The sequence below is a fragment of the Barbus barbus genome, assembly GCF_936440315.1.
Source record: "Barbus barbus genome assembly, chromosome: 37".
Classification (NCBI taxonomy): Eukaryota; Metazoa; Chordata; class Actinopteri; order Cypriniformes; family Cyprinidae; genus Barbus; species Barbus barbus.
In genome coordinates, this window is record NC_136715.1 from 1,328,401 (window position 1) to 1,337,500 (window position 9,100).

The window sequence follows — 9,100 nt, forward strand, 5'->3', positions numbered from 1 at the left end:
CGGTTGTCAGCACATCATGAATGAATGTGGAGGATTTAGTCATTTAGCAGATGCTTTTATTAAAAGCGACTAATCAAAATCAACAAAAGTGCAATAATAAGCAAGTGCTATGAGTCTCAGTTAGCCTAACGCAGTACACATAGCAGGGCTTTTGTTGTTGTTGTTGTTAATTATATAATAGATTAAAAGAAAACAATTAGATAGAATAGAAAAAGAATAGAGAAAGCTAGTGTTAGAGATCTTTTTATAGAAAACAAGCAGTAAGAAAACAAATAGAGTGCAAGTCTTAAAGGGTCATGCTTTTTTTAAATAGATAAAATTAAATTAGAATAGAGAGTACTAGAATTCGAGGGTCAAATAAAGATGGAAATATTTATGTATATAATTATGTATTTATGGATTTATTTATATATTTCAACATTTATTTAATGATTTAATTTTGAGTAATTTGGCCCTTCATTAGACATTTCAAATGTTTAGATTGAATTCTAATAGATGTATAAGATGTAAAAAGCGTATATTTTAGTGACATGTGTCATACATATGTCGCTAAAATATTATTTTTAATGATATATTTCACTTTTGTATTTATATCACAATTTATTTTATTGTATTGAAAATGATTTATGTGTATGTTAACATATTCTGAGACATTTTTCACCATTTTAAATCACTTTGTAGTGTTCATTTCAGTACTATTGAGATGCTATTATTTTTTTATACTTATATTTATATTTTATTACTTATATAATATTTTATTTTTATATACTTATTCATTTTTATTAATATTTTTAATTGGTTTTTATTTTTATATTTTCCTTTTCATTTGAATTTTAGTTAAATTTTTAATAATTTTGTTTAATTTTATTTAAATGTTGTTATTTTAGTACATCAAATTAAACTAAATGAAAATGAAAAATGTTGCTTTGGCAACTAACTGAAATAAAATAAGTATAGGACTATGTTTATATGTATTTTTTTTTATTTCAGTTAACATTTATTTAATTTGAAGTAACACATTTTTTTTTATAAAGATTGTAATGGTTTATTTTGTAATGATTGATATTTTGTAAAAAAAATATATATATATAATAAACTTTGGATAAAAAGACTTCCACTAAATACTTTAAATACATTAAACTAAAAATATTAAAATATTTATCAAACAACAAAAAGTGCATGTAACTGCACGCATGTCTCAATGAAGCCTTTAAAGAACCGACTCGTTCAAACGAACCGATTCGGTCAAATGAATCGCTTCTCAAGGCTGGTTTCCGCTCATTTCACGCCCACAAGCAGGTCAACAGATCGCTGCCAGCACGAAACGCTCTGATTGGACAGAACGAACAACTCGTAATGCGAACAGCCAATCAGAGGCGAGTGCGCTGAGCATCCTGGGACTTGTAGTTCGGATGCGTTTTATAATTTTTTTAGTCCAGGCGTTCTCATTCCGAGTAATTGACTAGCTCTTAGCAATCTTGCAAAAACACCACATCAGCTGTCTAGGTGAAAACACAACTTGAAGATTTTGATAAATGTAGCCTAAATAATAAATAAATAAATTAAATAAAGACCATTTTTTGACAGTAACCAATTTTATTACCACTAAAATAAGTATGTAAATGGATAACAGTACAATACTTAATAAAACAATGCAGGTTATACATGAATTAACATAATGACAGTCAAGCAAATGCCTGTGTCATAATTTCCCAATGGATTAAGTGGTCATGTCATGCACGAACTGTTATACAACACAACAATACAAACCTCTGTTTGTGTGCATTTCTAAGAACAACACAAAGATCCTTTCAGAGCCTCATTTACCTGCGACACTGCAGGAATGTGTATCTTCACACTTATTGTAGGCTACGCTTAGATAAAAACACATCAAAATAAAAAACGTTACACATGCAAACATCAACACTTTGTATTTGAAACTGATGATTTCATTATTATGAAATCGTGACGTGATAACGTAAGCCGCGTGACGTCACGGCCGGCTCAGTATTTAATTAGTGTGCTCGTGCGCTTCAGCAGCAATTAGTGCGCGCGCAGGTCAGATCGGGAACACAACATGCCTCCACTGGAGAAAACTCAGCTTCCCAAACCTTTCAAACAGAGGAAGAGTTTATGTAAGTGTCTCTATATCACGCACTCGATTATTTAATGACATGCTGTGAAATTGAAAACTTGTCTTTGTTTGTAATATTGATCAGCTACGAGGAAACACGAGGTGTCGGGGATCAGAACGAAGTTTCCGACTAAAATCCCGGTAAGAAACGGCCGGTTGTGAGTTTGGTGCAGCTCTTACCGGCGGTTTGCGTTAACCGGTGTGTATTTTAGGTGATTATCGAGAGATATCAGAGAGAGAAGTACTTGCCGTCTCTGGATAAGACCAAGTTCCTCGTGCCTCAGGAGCTCACTATGACCCAGTTCGTGACCATCATCAGGTCTGTGGGAAATGTCTCGAAATAAAGGCCATCTGACTGTCAAAACTAACTTTATTACAAGCTTTTGTTTTCTATAAGGGTAAAAACAGCATGCAAATGTGCAGTGTTATTAATGCATCAAAGATTCACATTCATACAATTTAAATAATACTATATTTACTACTTGTTAAAGATTTAATGCAAATAAGAATTTAATTTAAACTAGTTAAAATTTTTTATTTAATTTTATGAATGACGTTTGAAATAGTGTGTATACGAATAGTTAAAATTATAACAAATAAATGCATTTGTATTAATATTCTATAAATGTTAAGGAATTTGTAACTTAAGTATTATTTCACCTTATTGCATGTAACTTATGGATGTGAGACTTTTTTTGTTTTATAGGTCTGTGCAATATATGCATGCAAAATTAGTAGATGGAGCATGTAATACTGGTTATGTGCACTTCATGCATTTCTCATGCACTAGTATTGGTCGTACGATCCAGTGAACAGCCCTGAGAAGCCGTGAGGTGCTTGAGGCGTCAGCTGATCGTCACCTGGCTGGATTTAAGCACTTTCTCACGCTGTGGCTTTTCCTTGTGTCTGATCTGATTTCTCAGGAATCGAATGACCCTGATGCCCAATCAAGCATTCTACCTGCTGATCAACAACTCTGGCATCGCCAGCATGTCTCTGACCATGGCTCAGCTCTATAAGGATCATAAAGATGAGGACGGCTTCCTCCTACATGACGTATGCTTCACAGGAGATGTTTGGACACTGTAATAATAACCGGTGACGTGTGTCCAGACGCCGTCCAGGGGGGGGTTGGCGGGTCCAAGAGGTCTCATTTACTTCACTGAACTGTGATTAAGTATTTAAGTCTTTTGTATATAATGTTAGTCTTTTAGATGTACTATTCTAATGTATGTTGTTGTTTTTTTTTTTTTTTAAATTGAGTAATAAAATGTCTCGATGCATCGGTCACTAGAGGGAGACGTCTGTTCATTTATGTGCTGCAGAAGTGTCCTCAAATATGCCTGACTAATAAAACTAAATGTCAATCTTTCATTGGTTAATCGTGTCTTGATCGAAAATAAAGAATATTGTTTGTTGCATTTGGGTGTCTTATTTGATTTTTATTTTTTCCAAGGTTTTGTCTTTAATTTGCTGTTAAAGAGTTTATTATTATTATTTTTTTTTTTTAAGCATTTCATTGCCCTTTTTAAAGATAATTGAACTTTAAAATGTTTATGTGGAGAACACTGTCAATGTGGTGTCTTTATTTATTTTTCTCATTTGCATCAATTGTAGTTGGTGCAAAAGTGAGTTTTAAAGTGTAAAATTGAATGCTTAAGTCTACTCATGTGACTTAACCCACTATATTAGTGACTTTATGACCCATTTCTCAATAGTCGCTTCAGTTTCAAAAAATAATCAATGCACAACAGTATCTGTGTGGGCTAAACTGTGGATAATTTATCATTGCTCTGGCACAAAATGCATTCACGGAGTACATCTATCAAATTATAAAAACCTCCACCAAAAATATATACCAATTTGCATGTTTCCAAACTACTAAACTTCAATTCAAAACCAAACTTAAGATTTCTGAAACTTCTACAGTACTGTTCAAATATCCCAAATCCAAATCATTAAATGCTATCGAAATAAATGTATCTGAACAGGTGTTAGTCTTTTAATTTCATTACCAATTCAGGAATTTTGTACTGTAATTGTAAACCTGGCTCATGTAGATGATAATACTGGTCCTTGAATTTTGGATAAAGTGCTTGAAACTGAATTGTAATTGAATACTTTCTATTAATTCATATTACAAAGTATATTTTAAAATGTCAAAAGTCTGCAGTAGTATGCATATCAGTATATACAGTGTTGGGGAAAGTTACTTTTAAAAGCATATCATTGCAATTGTGTCACAATATGAAATGCATTACTTGGTTACTTTTTATGGAAAGTTATGCATTGCGTTACCTTTGTATTTTTGTCACCTGAGCTGGGGCTTGCTTATTTGTTTTTAACAAAAACCCCAAAAGTTATACTTTTGGCATCTACAGTGGGGCAAATAAGTATTTGATACACTGCCGATTTTTCAAGTTTTTCCACTTACAAAGAATGGAGAGATCTGTAATTTTCATCGTAGGTACACCTCAACTGTGAGAGACCGAATATATTTAAAAAAATCAGGAAAATCACATTGTATGAGTTTTGAATAATTTCCATTTTATTGCACGAAATAAGTATTTGATCACCTATCAACCAGTAAGAATTCTGGCTCTCACAGACCTGTTAGTTTGTCTTTAAGATGCCCTCCTATCCTCCACTCCTGTATTAATTGCACCTATTTGAACTTGTTACCTGTATAAAAGACACCTGTTCACACACTCAATCAATCAAACTCCAACCTCTCCACTATGGGCAAGACCAAAGAGCTGTCTAAGGACACTAGGGACAAAATTGTAGACCTGCACAAGGCTGGGATGGGCTACAGGACAATAGGCAAACCGCTTGGTGAGAAGGGAACAACTGGTGGCGCAATTTTTAGAAAATGGAAGAAATTCAAGATGACTGGGGCTCCATGCAAGATCTCGCCTCGTGGAGTATCAATGATCCTGAGAAAGGTGAGGGATCAGCCTAGAATTACACAGGAAGACCTGGTCAATGACCTGAAGAGAGCTGGGACCACAGTCTCAACGGTTACCTTAAGTAACACACTACACCGTCATGGATTAAAATCCTGCAGCGCACGCAAGGTCCCCCTGCTCAAGCCAGCACGTGTCCAGGCCCATCTGAAGTTTGCCAAAGACCATCTGGATGATCCAGAGGAGGCATGGGAGAAGGTCATGTGGTCAGATGAGACCAAAATAGAACTTTTAGGTATAAACTCCACTTGCTGTGTTTGGAGGAAGAAGGATGAGTACAATCCCAAGAACACCATCCCAACCGTGAAACATCATGCTTTGGGGGTGCTTTTCTGCAAAGGGGACAAGACGACTGCACCGTATTGAGGGGAGGATGGATCGGGCCATGTATAACGAGATTTTGGGCAACAACCTCCTTCCCTCAGTAAGAGCATTGAAGATGGGTCGTGGCTGGGTCTACCAGCATGACAATGACCCCAAACACACAGCAAGGGCAACTAAGGAGTGGCTCCGTAAGAAGCATTTCAAGGTCCTGGAGTGGCCTAGCAGTCTCCAGACCTGAACCCAATAGAAAATCTATGGAGGGAGCCGAAACTCTGTGTTCCCCAGCGACAGCCCCAAAACCTGACAGATCTGGAGAAGACCTGTATGGAGGAGTGGGCCAAAATCCCTGCTGCAGTGTGTGCAAACCTGCTCAAGAACTACAGGAAACGGCTGACCTCTGTAATTGTAAACAAAGTTTTCTGTACCAAACATAAAGTTCTATTTTCTATTGTATCAAATACTTATTTCATGTAATAAAATGGAAATTAATTATTCAAAAATCATACAATGTGATTTTCTGGATTTTATTATATTCTGTCTCTCTAAGCTATCTCTTATTTTAAATCTGTATTTAACCTCAGTGATTGCAAAGTAAGTCTGATTTTGTGGTGGCTGTGCTTCAAAATTCAATTATAATCTTAATTCAAGGGATAAAGGATTTAGAAAGTGATAGTAATCAGTGTTGAATACTACTGTAAGGTTAACCCTGCCTTCTTTACATGTTTCAAAACGATAAACAGTTGAAAACAGAAGTTTAGAAAACTAATCAAAAAGCGTAATCAGTTAAATTACTTTAAAGTAACTGAAATAGTTACATAAAATATTTGATAGGGTAACATTCAAAGTAACCTTCCCAACACTATATAATTTACCACAGCTGTAGCTGTAAAGTTTTGGAAAAGCTTAAAAATGCACCTCAGAAGTGCTTGAATTTGACTTTGGAAAAAGTGTAAGAACCCTGCATGTAACATACTGTATAAGACAGTAGAGAGTTGTCATTGAATGACTTGATTTGAGGCATGATTCATGAATGAAGTGTTTTGGTAGTTTTAGTGCATTTTGGATGTGAAATTTACTGCTTTACAAAGCTGAAATTTGGTAAGGATCACTGTGTGACCTAAGTATTGAGAAATGTGTCCTAGTGATCGTAAAAACCATAATAAAATGAACTTCTGTAGTATTTGACCAGTTGTCAGCAAGCATGCAGGTGGCGCTCTTGTGCTGTGTTCAGAGATGAGATGAGCTTCATTCTCCACTAACTGAGTTTCACCTGCGGGCATATTTAAAGATTTAGGAGTGAATTCACTTCGTACGAGCAGAAAGGGTCAATTTAATTTGGGTGTCTCATTCTGGTAATGAGGATTATTTAGCTGTTCATTTCATGGTGGATTATTGCGGATGCCTGGAGGATGTAGATTAGTATGATGGTCTGATAGCAGAAGCACATCTCTGGGGCTGTTTTTCACGCAGTGATTACATCTGAGTGATGCGTTTCCCTGTGAAGAGAGTTTGCTACTCTTCAGCTAACGCTTTTCTGTACAACAACTTGTTAAAAGCACCATTTTAATATTTTGTTTCATAAATCATTTTCAGAAGCAGGTAGATACCAAGATACAGTTGTTCAGATGATAGAACGATAGATAGAACGATGATAGATAGACAGACAGACAGATAGATAGATAGATAGATAGATAGATAGATAGATAGATAGATAGAGATAGATAGATAGATAGATAGATAGATAGATAGATAGATAGATAGATAGATAGATAGATAGATAGACAGATAGATAGTTCTTGAGAATGTTTCTGTTAGTTGATTGTATGAAGTGAATGTGAAGGTCTCTGTAGAGACTCTCTCTCTGTTGTTTGTCTGGTTAATGCCGCATGCTAATTAACAGCAGCTCCGAGATTCAGACTCTAAAGTTAATGAAGCCTGTCGTTCTTCTGCAGACCTCACTAAGATCCTCTGAACTTCTGGACCTGAAACACAAGAATGAACTTCACTATTTACTGTGAGACTCCTGATTCTTCTAAAGGAATTTCAGGAGATAAAATCAGTATAAAATCAGCTCTTTAGAAATATACAGGTGCATCTCAATAAATTAGAATGTCGTGAAAAAGTTCATTTTTTCTTGTAAGTTATTTCAAAAAGTGAAACTTTCATATATTTTAGATTCATGTAAAGTAAAACATTTCAAAAGTTTTTTGTTTTAATTTTGATGATTAAAGATTACATTTCATGAAAGTCAAAAATCAGCATCTCAAAATATTAGAATATTTACATTTGAGTTTCATTAATGACCATCTCTACAGTATAAATTCTGGGTATCTCTTGTTCTTTGAAACCACAATACTGGAGAAGACTGCTGACTTGGCAATGATCCAGAAGACAATCATTGACGGCCTCCATAAAGAGTGTAAGTCACAGAGGGTCATTACTGAAAGCTGTGGCTGTTTACAGAGTGCTGTATCAAAGCATATTAAATGCAAAGTTGACTGGAAGGAAGAATTTGGGTAGGAAAAGGTGCACAAGCAACAGGGATGACCACAAGCTTGAGAATACTGTCAAGCAAAGCTGATTCAAACACTTGTGAGAGCTTCAGAAGGAGTGGACTGAAGCTGGAGTCAGTGCATCAAGAGTCTCCACGCTCAGACGTCTTCAGGAAAAGAGCTACCAAGCCACTTCTGAACCAGAGACAACATCAGAAGCATCTTACCTGGGCTGTGGAGAAAAAGAACTGGACTGTTGCTCAGTGGTCCAAAGTCCTCTTTTCAGATGAAAGTAAATTTTGCATTTCATTTGGAAATCAAGGTCCCAGAGTCTGGAGGAAGAGTGGAGAGGCACAGAATCCATGTTGCTTGAAGTCCAGTGTGAAGTTTCCACAGTCAGAGATGATTTGGGCTGCCATGTCATCTGCTGGTGTTGGTCCACTGTGTTTTCTGAAGTCCACAGTCAACGCAGCCATCTACCAGGAGATTTTAGAGCACTTCATGCTTCCTTCTGCTGACAAGCTTTATGGAGATGCTGATTTCATTTTCCAGCAGGACTTAGCACCTGCCCACACTGCCAAAGCTACCAAAAGCTGGTTCAATGACCATGGTGTTACTGTGCTTGATTGGATTGATAGAGAATCTACGGGGTATTGTCAAGAGGAAGATGAGAGACACCAGACCCAACAATGCAGATGACCTGAAGGCTGCTATCAAAGCAACCTGGGCTTCTATACCACCTCAGCAGTGCCACAAACTGATCAACTCCATGCCACGCCGAACTGAGGCAGTAATTAAAGCAAAAGGAGCCCCTACCAAGTATTGAGTGCATATACAGTAAATTAACATACTTTCCAGAAGGCCGACAATTCACTAAAAATGTTTTTTTTTGTTGAGATTGGTGAATTGGTGGGTTTTTGTTAAATGTGAGCCTAAATCATCACAATTAAAAGAACCAAAGACTGAAACTACTTCAGTCTGTGTGCATTGAATTTATTTAATACACGAGTTTCACAATTTGAGTTGAATTACTGAAATAAATGAATTTTTCCACGACATATGCACCTGTATATATTTTCTGGGGTTCATCATCTGTTCCTCGTCTGTAATCAAGGGTGTAGGTTTGATCTTGGCATTGGTGGACATAACAGCAGACAACAGACATTTAATTGTTTGATCAATGT

The 9,100-nt window shown here is 36.0% G+C and overlaps 1 pseudogene across 1 annotated transcript in view; it reads left to right on the top strand.

Annotated features, from left to right (window-relative positions):
- The first annotated feature begins 2,077 nt into the window (after nucleotides 1-2,077).
- The window catches only part of LOC306856596 (microtubule-associated protein 1 light chain 3 gamma-like), a 43,152-nt pseudogene continuing 36,129 nt past the window's right edge, over nucleotides 2,078-9,100 (top strand). Inside the window, exons 1-4 of the transcript in view lie at nucleotides 2,078-2,135; nucleotides 2,220-2,275; nucleotides 2,347-2,453; nucleotides 3,058-3,232. The product of the transcript in view is annotated as a microtubule-associated protein 1 light chain 3 gamma-like (transcript). The remainder of the gene's footprint in view (nucleotides 2,136-2,219; nucleotides 2,276-2,346; nucleotides 2,454-3,057; nucleotides 3,233-9,100) is intronic.